Genomic DNA, 20,150 nt, shown 5'->3' with positions numbered 1-20,150 from the left:
GCACATTGTCCTAAAAATTTTGTCCTAATTGAATTTCAAGAAAATGTCCTAAATTTCGGAAAAGTGGTTGATTTATTCTAAAACATTTAGTTTTTTCAACAGGGACTAACATCCCAAATGAATTCACTTAAAAGCAGAAAGAATGATGCTAATTGTCGAGCTTCTCTGTCACATAGTTGATCAAATAATTCAAAAAACAAAAGTGTATAAAAGTTTGAAACAATCATATTATTTTCCACAAATACAAATTATTGTTAATAATAATATTATTACTACAACTTATATTGAAAATAAATTTAACGAATATTTTCAATTAGAATTTTGCATATTTTTTGTCTTGAAAAAAAAATCAACTGATATCTTTAAGTAATTTTTTTCTTAGGAAACAAAAATACAATTTCCTGAAGATTTTTATGAAATTCTTTGAAACTATTGTCTAGAAGAAAGATTAATAGCTATATTTCTCAACTACCCGTAGCAAAAGTGAAGAAAAAAATATTTAAAAAAAATATTTGAGTCATTACAAAAGCCTAAAATTACTAAAATTAGTTCAAAAGTCTAAATATGTATATTTTCCTATAAAGACTCAAGTCGTATGAAGCGTAAAATATTTTGAATCAGGAAAAATTTTGAAGCAAAATTACTTAAAAAGGATGATATTAAATTTTTTTGCACATGACACATGAATTTGTCATAATTTTCAGGCGTTAGGACATTTTCTGTTAGGAAATTTTCAATTCTTAATTTTAGGGCATTTTCTTTAGGATATTATCCGTTAGGACATTGTCTTTAGGACATTGTGAGACACCCCTCATTTTCTGGCTTATAATTAGTCATAAAAATTTGTTTTTATATAATTTAATTTTTAATGGTTTATATAACATTTTATTATTAATAAGTTATTTAATAATTTTAACATTATTTTTATATAAATACACATTTATTTATCATGCAATAAAATAAACTATATTTACTTGAGTAATAAGTTATTATATATTGGCTGTGAAAATTATATTTTAAATTGCAAGTCAACAATGAAGAATCAAATTCAATAGATTGTGAACTAACTCTTGGTTGAAATTGTTGATTATCTTGGCTTTAATTATTGCATTTTCTTTTATATTAAATATTTTAATAAAGTATAATATTTTTGGGGTGCCTCACCATGTCCTAAAGACAATGTCCTAACAGAAAATGTCCTAACGGATAATATCCTAAAGAAAATGTCCTACAGAAAATATCCTAAAGAAAATGCCCTAAAATTAAGAATTGAAAATGTCCTAACATACAATATCCTAACACCTGAAAATTATGAAAAGTCATGTGTCATGTGAAAAAAAATTTAATTTCATCCTTTCAAGTAATTTTGTTTCAAAATTTATCCAGATTCAACATATTTTACGCTTCATACGACTAGAGTCTTTATGGGAAAATATACATATTTAGACCTTTGACTAATTTTAGTAATTTTAGGCTTTTGTAATGACTCAAATATTTTTTTCAATATTATTTCCTTCGCTTTTGCTACGGGTAGTTGAGAAATGTAGCTATTAATCTTTCTTCTAGACAATAGTTTCAAAGAATTTCGTACAAATCTTCAGGCAATTGTATTTTTGTTTCCTACGAAAAAGTTTACTTAAAAATATCATTCGATTTTTTTTTCAAGGCAAAAAATATGAAAAATTCTAATTGAAAATATTCGTTAAATTTATTTTCAATATAAGTTGAAGTTATAATATTATTATTAACAATAATTTGTATTTGTGGAAAATAATATGATTGTTTCAAACTTTTATACACTTTTATTTTTTGAATTATTTGGTCAACTATCTTTTGAAATGTGACAGAGAAGCTCAACAATTAGCATCATTCTTTCTGCTTTTAAGTGAATTCATTTTGGATGTTAGTCCCTGTTGAAAAAACTAAATTTTTTAGAATAAATCAACCACTTTTTCTGAAATTTAGGACATTTTCTTGAAATTCAATTAGGACAAAGTTTTTAGGACAATGTGCGACCATAGCTTTTAGGACATTATCTTTAGGATATTTTCTTTAGGACATTCTCTGTTAGGACATTGTCTTTAACCTCAATTTAGGACATTTTCTTTAGGACATTATGATGGTACCCATATTTTTTCAAGAACGACCAGACAAATAGTAAAATTTAGTATTAAACGTTTAGAACACTTCATTTTTATTGAAGAAGTAATTGTATTAATGTTTAGTGGTTACAGATTTTTTTTTTTAATAATGTAAAAATGAGAGCTCTGATCTAAAATTTAGTCATAATAACATTTTTATTCTCCATCAGCAACAAAATTTTTGGATGAGATCTGCGTTGTGTAGCCCTTTTAAAATGTATTTTGTGCTATTTTCAGTCCCCTCGGAAAGATCAAAAAGAACAAAAGTCACTCACTTGGGTGAAAAGATTGGATATCGAGTAGCAATTATTGTTTGCGCGGGGTCTGATCTTTTCGCGGGCAGACCGTGATTTCCCTTGCGCTCGCCGCAGCCGCGTAATAAGGCACTTTCGCTAACTACAAAGAAGCTTTTTCGGGTTGCGCGATTTTATTTTTCATATCGCGTGCCTCGAGGCCGGCTACATTTTTGCTCGCCATTCAAGAGGAAATAAATATTAGGGAGACGAAATGAAAAGATCCCGAGCGCCATTGTGCGCGGTTTCTCTCTTTTCTCTGCAGCGGCGAAAAAGAAAGGAGCTTTTCTTTCCGAGATTTCCTTCCCGCACCGAATTCACCCTCTTACTTATAAACCAGCACATTGCAGCCCGCTTGTCAATAATGATAAGACTGCAAGTGAGAGACACCAAAGTTGGCAGCACGAGTCATAATCCGGTGATGTATGATGGCCCATGGAGCCACCAGTAGACGACGAATTAATGAATTATAAAAAATTTATAACCCAGCCATGTGTCATCCCTCCAGAGAGGCGCCAACCAGCTTCATTTATTTGCGACTCAATGGAATTAATTCGCCATCAATCAAGTATTAATTTTTACTACAAAATTTATATCAATTTCAATTTTTCAAAGAAATTGGACAATTTTAGAAACTTTTTCGGTAAAATAAATAGATATCTCTGCCTTGATAAGCCAATTTCAACCAAGCTCTTTTTTTCCTTTTCTTTTCCCCTCTGTAAAGACACGTTACGTGGGCCAAGATCAAAAAGAATTTCATTTCAGACACCAGGGAGCCGCAGTGTGCCACTGTTACAGAAATATAAACGCAATTTCGAGCCGCCCTATCTTTTTAAGGCGCAATGACTTTAAGCAGAGGAGAGATTCATTCCACAGAGGATGCCACTTGAAAAGAGAAAGGGACGAGAGAAAGAGATCCTTTCTTTATACGCGAGCTGCGCCTTTTTTCGCCTCCCCGTCGCTAAAGTAAAAGTGAATCACGGGAAAAATGAGACGGAAAATAATGTTCTTTTTATATATTTGTGGCCATGGACATGAGTAATTTCCAACACCAAAAAAAGTTATTTAAGCATTGGAAAATAAAAATATAATTATGCAAATTTTTTATTAATAAGCTAAAATATTGAATTGCAATTCATATTTGAAGACAATGAAGACATAGAAAGATGAATAAAAAATATTATAAAATTCATAAAAATGCTAAAATTATTAAAAACATATTTAAATATCTTTTAAAATAATCATAAAATAAAATGTGTGGCTATATTTTTAAATTAAAAACTTTATCTACAACTTCAATGTTAATTAACTTGTAAATATTTAATTCAAGTTAATATCCATGGAAAAATTACTAAACTGACCTAATAACATGTTAATTTGTTTCAATTCGTCAACTCAATCCAGGATCCGCCCATGAAATATAAATATTAAATTTTGAAAAAATGTTTAAATTATTGTTAAAGCGGGGGTGTAGCTTAAGGCAAAAGCAGGAGAATTTAAACTCTCTGGTTCTGGGTTCGAGTCCCGGCACCTCCACACTTTTCAATGAAGTTTTCTAATTTCAACTGCTATTAATAGTAATGAATAAAATTAAATTTCATGCTTTGTCAAGAAAATATTACATTTATGCTTATTTAAGGACAAATTTTTTTATTTTTGCTAATTGTTTGAATATTGAAGGATTCACGTTCTGGGAAAAAAAATTCTTCCTGTAAAAATGGGGTCACCAAGACGTGTCGAGGGCGTTTTTCATGATAAAACTCTTTGAGCTGATGAGGTAAAATGCAAAGTCGCAAATCGGTCCGATCTGCAACGTCAGTCAGAGGTAGTCTCTGAGTGGAAAATGTGCAGGATGTGTGTCGGGAGGTTGCAGGACACAAGGATGGGATTTTCTAACGAAGCCAGCAAACGAGCGTTCGTGCCAAGCCAAGCGCACCTCTAGCCCTTGACATAAAAGAAAGCGTCGCTCACAAAGGAGGTCATTATGCACGCATGTGAGCAAAAAAGTAAAAACTCTGAGAATATCCTTTTTGAATTTTTTTCACAGATGAAATTTGATTTTAAATTATATGAATTAAAAAATAACATTATAAAGTAAGGAAATCCGTAAAGCAAAATAAACAATAGTTTGTAGGAATGAAATAATTTAATTTTTTAAAAATGCTTACAAATTTTATGTTTTTAACTTGTTTTGACACGAAAAATTAAAGCGGATTTTCTAATCAATCAATTTATAATCAATCAAATCGAATAGGCTAAATAACATGTAACATATTGAAAAAATGTTAACTTTTTTCCCAACAATATTAATTGCAACCTAAAAATTACGTCGTGCACGTCGGCTTTATAGCCATTGAGAGGTCTATTATTAATTAAAATTCTAAATATCTCGCTTCGGCAATGAAATATAACAATAATGTATATATTTTTCGCAAATTTATTCTATTTTGAAGACCGTTCAGTTAATATCAGCCCAATATTCCCAATAAAAAATTTCAGATTGTATATTATTTCAAACTGATCATTAAAAATTCAACTCCTGAAGTGGAAGAGCCTTTTCTGGTGCCCGTCCAAAAAATCTGGAGACACAATTATAATAATTTCAAGTCACATTTTTGCAACCGTTGGTGTTAACTCCAATAAATATTTTTATTAAATTTGCCAAAAAAAAGTGGCTTTTGCCCATAAAATGACTAAAATATTTAACATTTGCACTTCGCGAACCAAATAAAATTTAAAATTGTAATATAATATTGAAAAGTGTAAAAAAACAAATTAGCGTTTGATGATAATTCAAAAGAAGGCCTCGTTAAAAAATGAAATCGACGAATTAATTTTGAAATCAAATATATTATTTGACTAATTTTTGTACTTTTCTAAAAGGAAATGTTGAAAGGAACTAGATTTGCACTTTGGGGACCAAATCGAAACTGTCGGATTGCAATAAAATAATCGGTATAAAAAATTTGGTGTTTGAGGTCTATTTAAAAGAAGAAAATCGGTTTTAAATTATATATTATTTTATAGGTTTTTAAAAAAGCTCAAGTGCTGAAAGACACTAGAATTTTTTTTATCTTTTAATCTTCAACGATTCACTACTTTATGAGTTCAAAACTTCAAAAACTCCTCTACTCTTCGCATTTTGAGAGTAAAATATGGTGACATTATGATTAAATCTGGTCCTCTTCTTGGTTCTCTGCCAGACAATTTCGGCTTCTCCTGCTCACAGGGCAATTTTCCTCATGGTAATTGCGTCGCTTCCTTAACCTACATATATCCGAGGGAGGATTAATTACCACCGCCAACCCATCCTTACTTAATAACGCAGCTCATTTCGCGACAATCAAAACGCCGCTGATTATCTGCCGGCTCGGCACTTCAGATGACAGAGAGAGGGAGCAAAACTCTCCATCGCCTACTTCAAAATTTCCTATGGAAAAAAACTGCACGGTCAGAAAGTAATTTTTTCCTCGAGCTTTATTTTTCTCTTTCATTAATCAATAAAAGGAAGAAAAGTAAAGTGGGATGCAGCCGAGAGTATTTTTTTTCTTCCACGCTGTCGCAGAGAGAAACAATCTTTCGTTAGGTATAAATCATTTGAAGAAGCGAATTTGCGCGATCTAGCACGGCGCGTTTTCCTTTCCGCTCTCACTGCCAGCAGCAACAGAAGAGTTGTAAATTTTGGTTGCTTTGTAAATCATCCCGCAGGCAGCGCGGCGCAGTGTGCGCGCTCCTTTTTTTCGTTTTTCTTTCTTCTCTTCGGGACGTTTGTTCAATACCGAACGCAAAATACACACACACGCGGAAAAGGAGGAGAAAACTCCCGTGGGAAAGACAAAAATGTATGCGAATACAAAATTTATACATACCCACGCGAGATCTGGAGAGAAAAAAATGCTCGATGGCCCCGAGCAAGAAATTCGCCGGAATTTTTTCTTGCATGCCACATCTTCATTTTTCACGATTCTGCTGGAACCACCGGCGTTGAGTGAAAGAGGAAAAAATATATAAAATAATTTATCGGTGCGATCTTCTCCGAGTATATCCGTCGTAACTAAAAGCAACACACAAGAAAGGGTTTTGTATATCTCCGGGCTGACAACTTTATCGCACAGATTGCGGCCGGAAATTTATAGCCATTTACTGACCATGACCACTCTCGGTTGAAAATGAAGATGCTTTTTTCCGTCGTTGCATGCGAAGACCAAAGTAAAAATTTATATTTAAAAGTAAATTATTTGAAAAACAGTAAAAGAAAAGTAAAACACATTTTTTTGTGAATTAAATTAATTATATTTTTTATTGTTTTATTAAATTTTTTAAATTTTTAACTAATATTTGTTTTTATTTGTGTTATTTTAAGCTGAATTTCTTTATTTATATTTGAGAAAATGTTCTTGGAATTAGTTTTATAAAATAAATTTTACCAAAGTTATTTTACTGTAGAGAGAATTTTAACAAATTGTTGTTGATAAAAATATTAGTTCTTCTTTATAACATATAAAAGTAAAATCATCGTTTCATTCAAGTAAAACTTTAAAATAAATTATCTTAAAAATTAAGAATACATTCTGGACAATTGAAATAGGTAAACCTTTTGGATTATGTCATTTTTTACCACTTTTTTTTTTTAAATATTCTAATCAAAAGTACCAAAATAAAAACTTTCATTTTTTCAGGCTTTTATCTTTACATTGACTAGGGCGCTGATTATCAAAGGATGATATTTCCAAAATGGATCAGCAACAAATCAATCAATCGACTTTGCACGTGATGTGTGAACGACGCAAATTTCTCTCTCACACACACACTTCTCGGAAGGCTGATTTGCATGAAATCAAATTGTGCTTGATGGATAGACCCGCGCGCGTGCCCACTTGGGTAATGCGTCTTCATCTCGGGGCTGCGGCGAAATTGAGGAGGAAGAAGAAAGGCTGATTTCATTTTGCTCGGCGCAGACCTGATTGGCCGCTTCATTAGTTAGTCTCTCCCTCGCCGGCTTTAGGTAAATAAAGAGGGTCTCATCTGAATAAGTAAGTGGCCGTCGGGCCCTTAATGTGATGACCCACGATATTAAAAAGTCGACCCCATCGAGTCTTGGCCAAACACGGCGCCAGACTCTCCCGGCTCTTTTAATCAAACGGCCGAAATTGACAATTTTATCATCGGAGACCCCACTTGCTCTTTCTCTCTCGTTGGAGTTTGATGCTCGCCGTTAAAAACGCCACCCTTTTGTCAGCAAATAGCCGGTAATAAAAACGCAGTTTGACGTCCAAAACAAGGGGGAAATTTATTTCGCACCCTTTTGTTTGACAGCTCTGTGAGTAAATAATATTCAAATTTCAGTAATTTGATTCATGCTCCCCGATTTGAGAAAGATTATCCCCCCGGGAAAAGATATGAATCAGATTCAAATGAGGATCTCAAATTGTAAAAAATTTGCAATTATGTAATAATTTTAATGAAGTTTAATTGCGTAGAAACGAAATCTTACAGATCGTCAGGTTGCCTGCAAACAGTGAAAATATGCAACCTGCGTGACACAAACGTATTTCTGAGAAAAAGCAATATTAATTAATTTGAAATGTGAATTTAAAACTAAAAAGTATTTATAACCTCTAAATTAAATCGGCGATTTATATTTGAAATTAAATTGTAATATGTAAATTATTTCCGTTGTTAAAAGTTGCTGTTTTTACTCTGCAAAATATTAAAAATCTTGAAAGATTTTTGCATTGCTAGTTAAAAATCAAACTAAAGATATAATGAAATAAATGGCAAGAAAAAGGAAGCCATCAAAAATCATCATTGATCTTAATAGCAAGGAGAATTTTTGAATTAAAATAAATAAAAATAGTGATTTCTCAACCATTTACAAACTAAATTTTTTTGCTTTTTTACTTTTTTTCTCTTTTTAATACAGTACAGTTGTGCAGTAGTGCATGTATAGCTATGGGCACAAAAGAGGTTTTTTTCCTATTTCAAATGCTTTTACGCGTTTGAAAGCTCTGGCTGGTTTACGGCGCAAAGGAAATCATGAAACTTCTGTCGTCTTTATAGTGAAATAAGGCACACATTAGGAAGCAGGCGCCATAAAGCAATGCAGAAAATAGCAAGAACGCCGTAAAGTCAGGGCGGTTTGAGCTGAAAATAAAAAATCCAGGAAGGAAGCAAGGTGCTGGCAGAAAACCTGAAGTTTTTACACCCTTGTTTATTTTTATATCTTCTTTTGTTGCTGAAAAAGAAAAGGAAATTAGCATTATCAGGCTAATTAATTGCGAGAGCGGCAGGCGGCGGAAAATAATAAAAATTTCAATTAGGTCGGTGGAACGGCGATGGCTCCCTGGGCACCCGTGATGTGTACGTACTTTCCTTTTGTGCTTTCGCCACCCGCCTGCTTTTCTCCGGCAGAGAAAGAAAGAAAGAGAGAAGCGAGAATAAGTAAAGCTGTCAACAGTTGCCTCTTCCTTTTTTCCCAGGCAGGCAATCTGAAGTGAAGAAGCATGTCTCGGGAGTGTTGCAATCTCTTACTTTCTACACGAGTCGCCTCAGGTCGGGCCCACGGCCGCGATGCCTCGTCGTCGGACCGCCTCCTCGACTGCTCTGCAACCCTCGAGACACACCAATGCATATTTCTGGCCGCGCACAAAGTGAAAGAGAAATCTCTCTTTGCGGCGCGCGGCCGGGCACGCTGGGCTTTGCCTGCCAAAGTGCTGAACACTGCTGAATTATTTAGCAGCAGCCAAAAGCGGTTTCAAACTCCACGCGAAACCAGATTTTCCTTTATGCACTTTTATCATCAGGGGGTAGAAATTTAGGATCTCGCATGAAAAACCGAGTAAGGGTGGGTCTGAATATCAGAGAAACGGTTCTTGAGAAACGTTTCTCGAGAAAAGATTCTTTAGTTGAATTTAAAAGGCAGAAACGATCCTGGAAAATCTTTGCGCGAGAATCTTTTCTCGAGAAACGTTTCTCAAGAATCGTTTCTCTGATATTCGGACCCACCCTAAATCTCTTTTTTAGCACTCTACCTAAAATTTATCTCGCAAATTTGTCATTTATAAAAATAATTATTTATTTTGATCCAGGCTATTTTTGATATCATGCAGTAAAAGTGATTTCTGAAAACAATAGCAAAAATATATATTTTTATTTTCAAAATGAGAATATGAAAATAATGAAAGAAGAAAAAACTGCAGCCTTTTTACAGCTTGTCGAGTTTCTTCTCTCTGGACGAGCAACAAATGTGCCGCTGCAGGATAAATGCAAGTGTGCGAAATCTCCACGTTATTTCCCCTCTCGAGATATCCATACAATTCATAAATCCCTCATTTTTTTTCTTTCCTTCCAATACACATTTGTGCAGCATAACACCTGGACCAACCAATGCGCGTGAGAATTTTCCCAAGCAAATTGAATGAAAATTTCCTCGCAATGACGGTCCGGGCCGCACTATTTTTCGCAACATTTGCCACAAACGCGAGCTCCGCGTCTCTCTTTCGCACTTGAATGAGTTTTCCCTTTACTTTTTTCATTTGCCGGGGTATTACGAACGAGCTGCTGTGTATTTGTATGTCGGTCTCCATGTTTGCAGACAGGGGAGGATAAAAAAAATGCAAGTACCCAAATGACACAAAGACAAAGCAGCCGTGTGTGTTGTGCGAGCAGGCGAGGCGAATAAAAAATAAAAACAAGCGACACAAAACGCGCAGTCTGCACATTGTGTGCTAATGCTGCATGTCTGTCTCTCTCTTTCTGTGTCATTATTTCAAAAATTGTCCCGCAGCCCTTCAAAAAACCGGGAATCTGGTTCATCATGTATGGAAGTGCCAGGCTGATTCTTGTCGCCTGCCTGCGACTCCTTTGTTGCGTCAAAATCTCTCACAGTTTATTTTTGCACAGGGCATTGGCAACTTTTAGGGATAAAATGCAAGAGAAAGACAAATTTATTAATTTTAATCTGAAATTATAAGCAATTTTTAATATAAATAAATCCTCAGAATCTTAACAAAATTAAAAAAAAGTACCAAAAAAAGTGCAAAAAAATACAATAAAGAAAAATAAGAAAAAACATTAAAATATAAAAATAAATATATTAGCAATATTTAATATATTTTTTTAAATTAATTATAAGAAGAGCTAAACTCTAAAAAGTAGATTTATGATTAATTGCTTATCATTATATTAAATTTATGATGATTTATAAGATAAATAAAATTTTTTTAATAAATTCTGCTAACTATTCTGATACATATCACTATATACAGAAAATGTATAAATTTATGCTGTAGGAAAAAAGTGTTGAAGGTAAATAAACATTAAAATACGAATAACTTGGAATTAATCAGCAAGCATAATTTTTATAATAATGAAGTCGACTTACAATTAGATAAAAGAGAAATATCGATAGAATAGAGTTCACCTGTAAAATGTTTCACACTCGCCCGTCAGTATTAGTTATGTGGTTTCTAACATTTTTGCACAGATATTTAATTTCTTTAATTCAAGCTCCAATGCCCTTGCAATGTGCACATAAGGCAAACTTTCCTCATTAATAAAATAACCTGTTACGCAGTGACTCCATTTAATTTGAACAAAATGCGACGATGCAGCTAGTCCAGAGACGAATGTTTCAGAGTTCGTTTGAATGCGCTCCTTTTTCTGCAAAAGCGCTTTCGCACATGTAAATGCAAAGTACGTAAGCAAGTAGTGCATATGTGGAGCCGCTACACGGAATAATTTCAATAAGGCTCCGCATCATAGCCGCAGAAACTCGTCGGTCCGGTCGGTCTCTCTCTCGCTCTTTTCAATTACAAAGTGCACCTCACACAGAGACCGCCCTTGCCTCTCTGGTACGGTGCAAAGCACTTTCAAATTAATTACTGTCCCGAGGTGCTATTAAACGTTCTCCGGCCGACCTAACAGATTTAGACGCAACGACGGACGTAAAAAGAGAAACACACGCCATACACCTGCCTGCCTGCCACTCACCATTCCGGATTTATGCAAGCGTGAATCGCGCGAATAACTTAATGGTCACTGATTTCATTCGGAGCCAACTCTATGAACAGCCGACGATGTGCTGAATTAAAAAAAGTCGGAACTTGTATTTTTCTCTCACTCTTTTATATAAAAATACAAAAATTAACTATTTTTAATAACACACCAAGTTTATAATAATAAATACAAAATTTAAAATCAAATTAAGATTTGTCAGATATTTTGGTGATCGAAGAAATGAAGAGATTCAAAAACAATTATTAAAACGAGGAAATGCCCAATCTATTCATTTTTATGATCATCTTCTTGAGTGTTTTCTTCCAACACATTTTGGTAAAGTTATCTTTTTTAAAGTGAATTTTTTTTTTAATTTTTAATATTTTTACTACAATTTTAAAAGTAGAAATATTTAAAATTTGATTTTTTGTTGGCAAAGTTCAAATTAATTTCTAGTATTTTTAATGAATGAATAATTATTTTAATTTATATAATTGAAAATAAATTCTCTTCTCCAAAATCAATTTAAATGGACAACGCAGGACCCAATCCATTCACAATTTGTAACACTCTTTTAATTATTGACAGAAAGATTTTTGTAAAACGTTGTAAATCCTTGCCTTGTGCAAATTTATTCCGATTTATTCAACCCTTTCTTCATGCGCTCGTTTTATAGAATGACAGAAAATCTAAAAATTTCTGTTCTTTAACGAGAAAATCCTAATGTTCAGGAGAGCCCAGAAAAGCAGCTTAGGGTGGCTGGAAAATAATTGGAAGGCCTCGCTCGCTCTCTCTCTCTCTGTGTTGCCTACGCACACGTGCATGCAAAGATAATAATATCTCACAGGGCATGTTTTATCCCCGCGCCTTTCTCTCAACGGAACCGAAAAATGGCGTCAGAATTCACCCGCTTTTTCCACGCTTAGTGCCTCATTAAAATGGCTCGAGCATAATTTCCCATTAAAAAAGAAGTCTCGCCAACACATGGCTGGGTCGAGAGAGAGAGAAAAGCAGAATGTGCGAAAAAAAGAGCAGTGATAATAACAAGGAATAAGGTCGCCTCATCTTTATGCACGCCGTCTGCCGGAAACTCATTTGGTAATGGTCCCTCTAGGAGTTGCATGTTTCCATCTTCATTTTGCTAATTTTGTTTTTCCTCAAATGTAATTTCAGAGAAAAATAATTTGAGAAAAAAGGAGAATATTTCAAATTTGAAATATATAAGTGAGAAAAACTAAAGAGGAGATCTTTTTTATGCAAATTATACATATTTTTAAAATTGAGATCGAAATATTTGTGACTTTTTGGTTAAAACAATTTATTTTTGGTTTTCAATGCTAATATTATTGAAAGCAGTACTTACGCCTCTTCAACAAATTCGGGCTCGTTTCAATGCGTATTTCTGTGTTGTTCGTGCTAAATTTTTAATGGCCACGTGGGGGCTGGACGACGAAAGCCAAAAATAAACTTTTGGCTGCTGTTGCCATTGGAAACGAAATGATTTTGAATTTCAAATTGCCGTGCCTCTATTTTCCATGCTATTTGTGTACTTCTCTTTGCTCATAGTCAGGTGCCCGTCTGTGTCTTTCTCTGTGATGCTAATACGGATATTTATGGCATGTAATTTCAATATCAATTCCCCTCCCTTTGATGCATGTGAATTCAAAATTCACTCGAAATCAAAGAAAATGAATTCAAAAATTGGGGGGAATTTTAAATATAAACTTTTTTGCTTTTTTGCATTGAACTTAAATTTCAGAAATTCTTATAAATAAACAAATAAATGGAAAAAAATTATCAATAAAACTAAAATATTGAAAACAAATATCAATATTTTAATTTTGAAGAGATCGGGCTTTTCCTCGTTGCAGAAAAATTGTTTTTATTCAAAAACAAATGGCTCTACCAGTTTCGGTCACGGTCTGCGACCCTATTTCATGAGCAAAACGCGCTGCTCAAAACAATTTTTCTGCAACGAGGAAAAGCCCGATCTCTTCATTTCCATGATCATCTCCTCGAGTGTCAACTACTTCAAACAAATTTTAATTTTATTTTTAATAAATTTTGCTTAATTCATTTTTTAATTCATTGTTGCTTAAAATGATTATACCTGGATCTTTTTTCATCCAAATTGGAGCCTCAAAGTTATATTTTTAGCAATTTTTCACCTGTTTAACTAATAAATTTTTGAAAGTGGTTTGTTTGATGCAATTGAAATTAGATGCAGACCTATTTGCACTTAACCGCAAGAACAAACAGACCGCACAGCGAGAGCAATTTCCAATCAGCACCGCTATTGATTAGGACCAACTTTGTGCGGAGAAGCGAGGCATTAACTCCGCTTTATTCAAACGCAGTCGTCGAAATGGCTCGTGCACGGCACAAAAGCTGAATGGGGATTAAACTGCAGCCAACGAATGAGTGACCGACTGGCCGTAAAAGCAATGCCGCGGCCATAAAAAGCATCATGCGATTTGAATTGCCGCCGCCGCCGCCGCCTCTCCATTATGCAATTACTATAAATATTATCATCAAGCTCCGAGTGTGTGTGCACCAGGCGTCTATTTATCTGATATATCCTGCCGTCGATAAACGAAATTAATTTACGGCCTCGGTACAAATTCAAACAACATGCACGCCTCGTAAATAAGGCGGCTGTGTGAAGGCTTAATTACTTTCGGCGACGCTTTTCGCAGAATAAATTTTTCAGTCAACGCCTTTTATGGCGAGGGAGAAACGAGTAAAAAGGGTCATCCATTGAGAGCGAAATTACGAAAATCCCATTAGTGGCCAGTGCGAGTTTTAAATAAACCACGTAAATACGATAAATTTTTCTTATGGTTGCTTCATTACGAAACCAATATGAAAAGGCAAAAATCATCAGATTATCAGTCATTATTCTTTCATTCAGATTTCCTTTATTTTCAGTCAATGATTTTTTTTTTGTCTTTTTTTAAATTCTTTTCTTTCTAGCTGCAAATCAAGGCCTGTTTAACCTGCCCGGCATACCCAGCTAGCCCAGCTAGCCTGGCCTGCCCGGTTAGCCCACCCTGCCCAACCTACCCGGCAAGCCCAGCCTGCCCGACCTGCCCAGCTAGCCCAGCCTGCCCAGTTAGCCAAGCCTGCCCGACCTGCCCGGCTAGCCCAGCCTGCCCGACCTGCCCGGCCTGCCCGGCTTGCCCAGCTAGCCCGGCTAGCCCAGCCTGCCCAACCTGCCCGGCTAGCCCAGCCTGCACGACCTGCCCAGCTGGCCCAGCCTGCCCGGCTAGCCAAGCCTGCCCGACCTGCCCAGCAAGCCCAGCCTGCCCGACCTACCCGGCTAGCCCAGCCTGCCCGACCTGCCCGGCTTGCCCAGCTAGCCCGGCCTGCCCGGCTTGCCCAGGTAGCCCGGCCTGCCCGGCTAGCCAAGCCTGCCCGACCTGCCCGGCTAGCCCAGCTAGCCCAGCCTTCCAGACCTGCCCGGCTAGCCCAGCATGCCCGGCTTGCCCAGCTATCCCGGCTTGCCCAGCTATCCCGGCCTGCCCGGCTTGCCCAGCTATCCCGGCCTGCCCGGCTTGCCCAGCTAGCCACGCCTGCCCGGCTAGCCCGGCCTGCCCGGCCTGCCCGGCTTGCCCAGCTAGCCCGGCCTGCCCTGCTAGCCCGGCCTGCCCGGCTAGCCCGGCCTGCCCGGCTTGCCCAGCCTGCCCGGCCTGGCCGGCTAGCCCGGCTAGCCCACCCTGCCCAACCTGCCCGGCTAGCCCAGCTAGCCCAGCCTGCCCGGCTAGCCAAGCCTGCCCGACCTGCCCGGCTAGCCAAGCCTGCCCGACCTACCCGGCTTGCCCAGCCTGCCCGACCTGCCCGGCTTGCCCAGCTAGCCCGGCTAGCCCAGCCTGCCCAACCTGCCCGGCTAGCCCAGCCTGCCCAACCTGCCCGGCTAGCCCAGCCTGCCCGACCTGCCCAGCTGGCCCAGCCTGCCCGGCTAGCCAAGCCTGCCCGACCTGCCCAGCTAGCCCAGCCTGCCCGACCTACCCGGCTAGCCCAGCCTGCCCGACCTGCCCGGCTTGCCCAGCTAGCCCGGCCTGCCCGGCTTGCCCAGGTAGCCCGGCCTGCCCGGCTAGCCAAGCCTGCCCGGCTAGCCCAGCTAGCCCAGCCTTCCAGACCTGCCCGGCTAGCCCAGCATGCCCGGCTTGCCCAGCTAGCCCGGCCTGCCCGGCTTGCCCAGCTATCCCGGCCTGCCCGGCTTGCCCAGCTATCCCGGCCTGCCCGGCTTGCCCAGCTAGCCACGCCTGCCCGGCTAGCCCGGCCTGCCCGGCTTGCCCAGCTAGCCCGGCCTGCCCGGCTAGCCCGGCCTGCCCGGCTTGCCCAGCCTGCCCGGCCTGGCCGGCTAGCCCGGCTAGCCCAACCTGCCCGGCTAGCCCAGCTAGCCCAGCCTGCCCGGCTAGCCAAGCCTGCCCGACCTGCCCGGCTAGCAAAGCCTGCGTACCTACCCGGCTAGCCCAGCCTGCCCAACCTGCCCGGCTTGCCCAGCTAGCCCGGCCTGCCCGGCTTGCCCAGCTAGCCCGGCCTGCCCGGCTAGCCCAGCCTGCCCGACCTGCCCGGCTAGCCCAGCTAGCCCAGCCTGCCCGACCTGCCCGGCTAGCCCAGCTAGCCCAGCCTTCCAGACCTGCCCGGCTAGCCCAGCCTGCCCGGCCTGCCCGGCTTGCCCAGCCTGCCCGGCCTGCCCGGCTTGCCCAGCTATCCCGGCCTGCCCAGCTTGCACAGCTATCCCGGCCTGCCCGGCTAGCCCGGCTAGCCCAGCCTGCCAGACCTGCCCGGCTAGCCCGGCTAGCCCAGCCTGCCAGACCAGCCCGGCTTGCCCGGCTGTCCCAGCCTGCCCGGCTTGCCCGGGCTAGCCCGGCCTGCCCGGCTTGCCCAGCTAGCCCGGGCTGCCCGGCTAGCCCGGCCTGCCTGGCCTGCCCGGCTAGCCCGGCCTGCCCGGCCTGCCCGGCTAGCCAAGCCTGCCCGGCAAGCCCGGCCTGCCCGGCTAGCCCGGCCTGCCCGGCTAGCCCGGCCAGCCCGGCCAGCCCGGCTTGCCCAGCTAGCCCGGCCTGCCCGGCTTGCCCAGCTAGCCCGGCCTGGCCGGCTAGCCCAGCTAGCCCAGCCTGCCCGACCTGCCCGGCTAGCCCGACCTGCCCGGCTTGCCCGGCCTGCCTGACCTGACCGACCTGCCCAGCCAGCCCGGCTAGCCCGGCCTGCCCGGCTTGCCCAGCCAGCCCGGCTTGCCCGGCCTGCCCGACCTGCCCAGCTGGCTCGGCTAGCCCGGCCTGCCCGACGTGCCCGGCTAGCCCGGCCTGCCCGACCTGCCCGGCTAGCCCAGCTAGCCCAGCCTGCCCGACCTGCCCGGCTAGCCCAGCCTGCCCGGCTTGCCCAGCTATCCCGGCCTGCCCGGCTTGCCCAGCTATCCCGGCCTGCCCGGCTAGCCCGGCTAGCCCAGCCTTCCAGATCTGCCCGGCTAGCCCAGCCTGCCCGGCTTGCCCAGCTAGCCCGGCCTGCCCGGCTAGCCCGGCCTGCCCGGCTAGCCCGGCCTGCCCGGCTTGTTCAGCTATCCCGGCCTGCCCGGCTAGCCCGGCTAGCCCGGCCTGCCCCACCTGCCCGGCTAGCCCAGCCTGCCCGACCTGCCCAGCTAGCCCAGCCTGCCCGGCTAGCCAAGCCTGCCCGACCTGCCCGGCTTGCCCAGCTAGCCCAGCCTGCCCGACCTGCCCGGCTTGCCCAGCTAGCCCGGCCTGCCCGGCTTGCCCAGCTAGCCCAGCCTGCCCCACCTGCCCGGCTAGCCCAGCCTGCCCGACCTGCCCAGCTAGCCCAGCCTGCCCGGCTAGCCAAGCCTGCCCGACCTGCCCGGTTAGCCCAGACTGCCCGACCTACCCGGCCAGCCCAGCCTGCCCGACCTGCCCGGCTAGCCCAGCCTGCCCGACCTGCCCGGCTAGCCCAGCTAGCCCAGCCTTTCAGATCTGCCCGGCTAGCCCAGCCTGCCCGGCTTGCCCAGCTAGCCCGGCCTGCCCGGCTAGCCCGGCCTGCCCGGCTTGCCCAGCTATCCCGGCCTGCCCGGCTAGCCCGGCTAGCCCGGCTAGCCCAGCCTTCCAGATCTGCCCGGCTAGCCCGGCTAGCCCAGCCTTCCAGATCTGCCCGGCTAGCCCAGCCTGCCCGGCTTGCCCAGCTAGCCCGGCCTGCCCGGCCTTTCCGGCTTGCCCAGCTTGCCCAGCTATCCCGGCCTGCCCGGCTTGCCCAGCTATCCCGGCCTGCCCGGCTAGCCCGGCTAGCCCAGCCTGCCAGACCTGCCCGGCTTGCCCGGCTTGCCCGGCTTGCCCAGCCTGCCCGGCTTGCCCGGCTAGCCCGGCTTGCCCAGCTAGCCTTGGCTGCCCGGCTTGCCCGGCTAGCCCGGCTTGCCCAGCTAGCCTTGGCTGCCCGGCTAGCCCGGCCTGCCCGGCTTGCCCAGCTAGCCCGGCCTTCCCGGCTAGCCCGGCCTGCCCGGCTAGCCCGGCCTGCCCGGCTTGCCCAGCTAGCCCGGCCTGCCCGGCTAGCTCGGACTGCCCGGCTTGCCCAGCTAGCCCGGCCTGGCCGGCTAGCCCGGCTAGCCCAGCCTGCCCGACCTGCCCGGCTAGTTCGGCCTGCCTGACCTGCCCGACATGCCCAGCCAGCCCGGCTAGCCCGGCCTGCCCGGCCTGCCCGACCTGCCCGGCTAGCCCGGCCTGCCTGACCTGCCCGACCTGCCCGGCTTGCCCAGCCAGCCCGGCTACCCCAGCCTGCCCAACCTGCCCGGCTAGCCCAGCCTGCCCGACCTGCCCAGCTAGCCCAGCCTGCCTGACCTGCCCGGCTTGCCCAGCTAGCCCGGCCTGCCCGGCTTGCCCAGCTAGCCCGGCCTGCCCGGCTAGCCCGGCCTGCCCGGCTAGCCCGGCCTTCCCGGCCTGCCCGGCTTGCCCGGCTTGCCCGGCTTGCCCAGCTAGCCCGGCCTGGCCGGCTAGCCCGGCTAGCCCAGCCTGCCCGGCTAGCCCGGCCTGCCTGACCTGCCCGACCTGCCCAGCCAGCCCGGCTAGCCCGGCCTGCCCGGCTTGCCCAGCCAGCCCGGCTAGCCCAGCCCGCCTGACCTGCCCGGCTAGCCCAGCCAGCCCGACCTGCCCGGCTTGCTTCAATTTTAGATTTAAATAAAATTTCAATTGTTTTCTAAATGATAAATTTAGACGAAGCGAACATCTGAATCATCAAAGTTTTGAGCTTTTTAGAGTTAGTTATTTCCATAAAAATCGTCAGTAACTTGAATACACATAATTTAATTTACATTTAAAATATTTATTAACTTATTTTTTATAGTTTTTGTTTGAAATTATTTGTCTATTCTGTACATGAAAAAATTCAAATTCAAATTTTGATTCACCCTTGTTTTAACACACAAAATTTACAAAACCTCTTTAGAGCAAGATATTTCATTGAACACAAAAAATGTCACGGGCAGTAAAAGATGTAAAGTTTGAAGCATTTATGCAACTGCAAGACCATAAAGACGGATGGAAAATTACCAAGAAGCCTCGTCAAACTTTCACGGCGTGACAATAATCTGCGCTTCGCATTTCGTCGGTTGTAAAATCATTGAGCTGCCGTTTTATAACAGCAAAAAAATGAGCCAAAGGAGTATAATTTTGCTTCGCGCGTTTTGTTTCAAAATTGCCGAGCACTTCCTGTGAAACGAGCTGCCATATTACGGGGCGTCATCGCGACTGGCGCCTCGGATATAAAATATACTACACTTGCTTTTCCACTGTGTGTATAATATTATCGCTCTCTATAGAATAGAACGCAGGGCGTAATATATCGCGGCTCGGCCCAAATTGCACTTCCCTGACCCTCCGACGAAACGGCCGAGGGTGTATCTTTTTTTCTCCGGGGCTTCTCAATGAGCATTTTATACGTGCGGTGGCGAAAGAGAAAAGAAGTTTTAAGACTTTCTTCTCTTTCTCCGCCTGTTTTTTTTTTGACACATACACACACCATACATATATACCGACGAGAGAAAGAAGGAAACGCATTATGAACGGCCGCAGAATTATGACTTGGGAAATGGCGCGCTCGGCCCCACAATGAAAATGCTGCTGACGTCGTCGATGCAGCGCTGAATTGATGGCGCCGCCGCCGCCGACAAAATTTGTCGCCCGCGTAAAAGCACTTTTTTGCTGCGGTGTCTTTTTAAGGCGCACCATCAAAATCCAGAAAAATAGGACTGATCATTGCTGTTTGTCCCATTTGCGGAGCCATGAAAAAGCAGTCCCCGTCAAGCAATTTCTAGCACAAATAATCAATTTGGAGTCGGACTATGAAATTGGCCTATTTTGTGGAGACGTGCAGAGATATAAATTTTTATTCAATAATAAAAGTCGCCAAAAGTGCCCAGTTTTTATATGGGTTTGTTTTACTTAGGAATTGACTTATCTAATTTGCCGGATTCACTCTTTCCTAATGAAGTTTTGAAAGTATCAATGCAAAGAAATTTTTCCAATTTTAATTTAGATATTTTTAAATCTCATTTATTTTTTTACAAAAGTACTTTATTATTTTACCCGATTTTTTATGTTCAATTTGTGAAATATTCTATACATAGAAAGAAAAAAATTTCTAGATCAGTGGCATAAATTATACAACCCAACTTTTCTTGATCAGTTTATCACAGTTTATCATATGTGATGACACATATAAATTAATAAATATAGATTAT

At 42.7% G+C, this 20,150-nt stretch overlaps 1 protein-coding gene and 1 pseudogene across 1 annotated transcript in view; both read left to right on the top strand.

The window, feature by feature from the left end:
• The window catches only part of LOC132201636 (uncharacterized), a 71,476-nt gene that overhangs the window by 39,093 nt on the left and 12,233 nt on the right, over positions 1-20,150 (top strand). The gene's annotated exons all lie outside the window — the stretch shown is intronic.
• On the top strand, positions 14,905-18,318 carry LOC132201946 (collagen alpha-2(IV) chain-like; annotated as a pseudogene).

The sequence above is a fragment of the Neocloeon triangulifer genome, unplaced genomic scaffold (assembly GCF_031216515.1).
Source record: "Neocloeon triangulifer isolate White Clay Creek 2 clone unplaced genomic scaffold, ASM3121651v1 ptg000014l, whole genome shotgun sequence".
In the NCBI taxonomy this organism is placed as follows: Eukaryota; Metazoa; Arthropoda; class Insecta; order Ephemeroptera; family Baetidae; genus Neocloeon; species Neocloeon triangulifer.
This window is presented reverse-complemented; position numbering and strand designations above follow the sequence as displayed.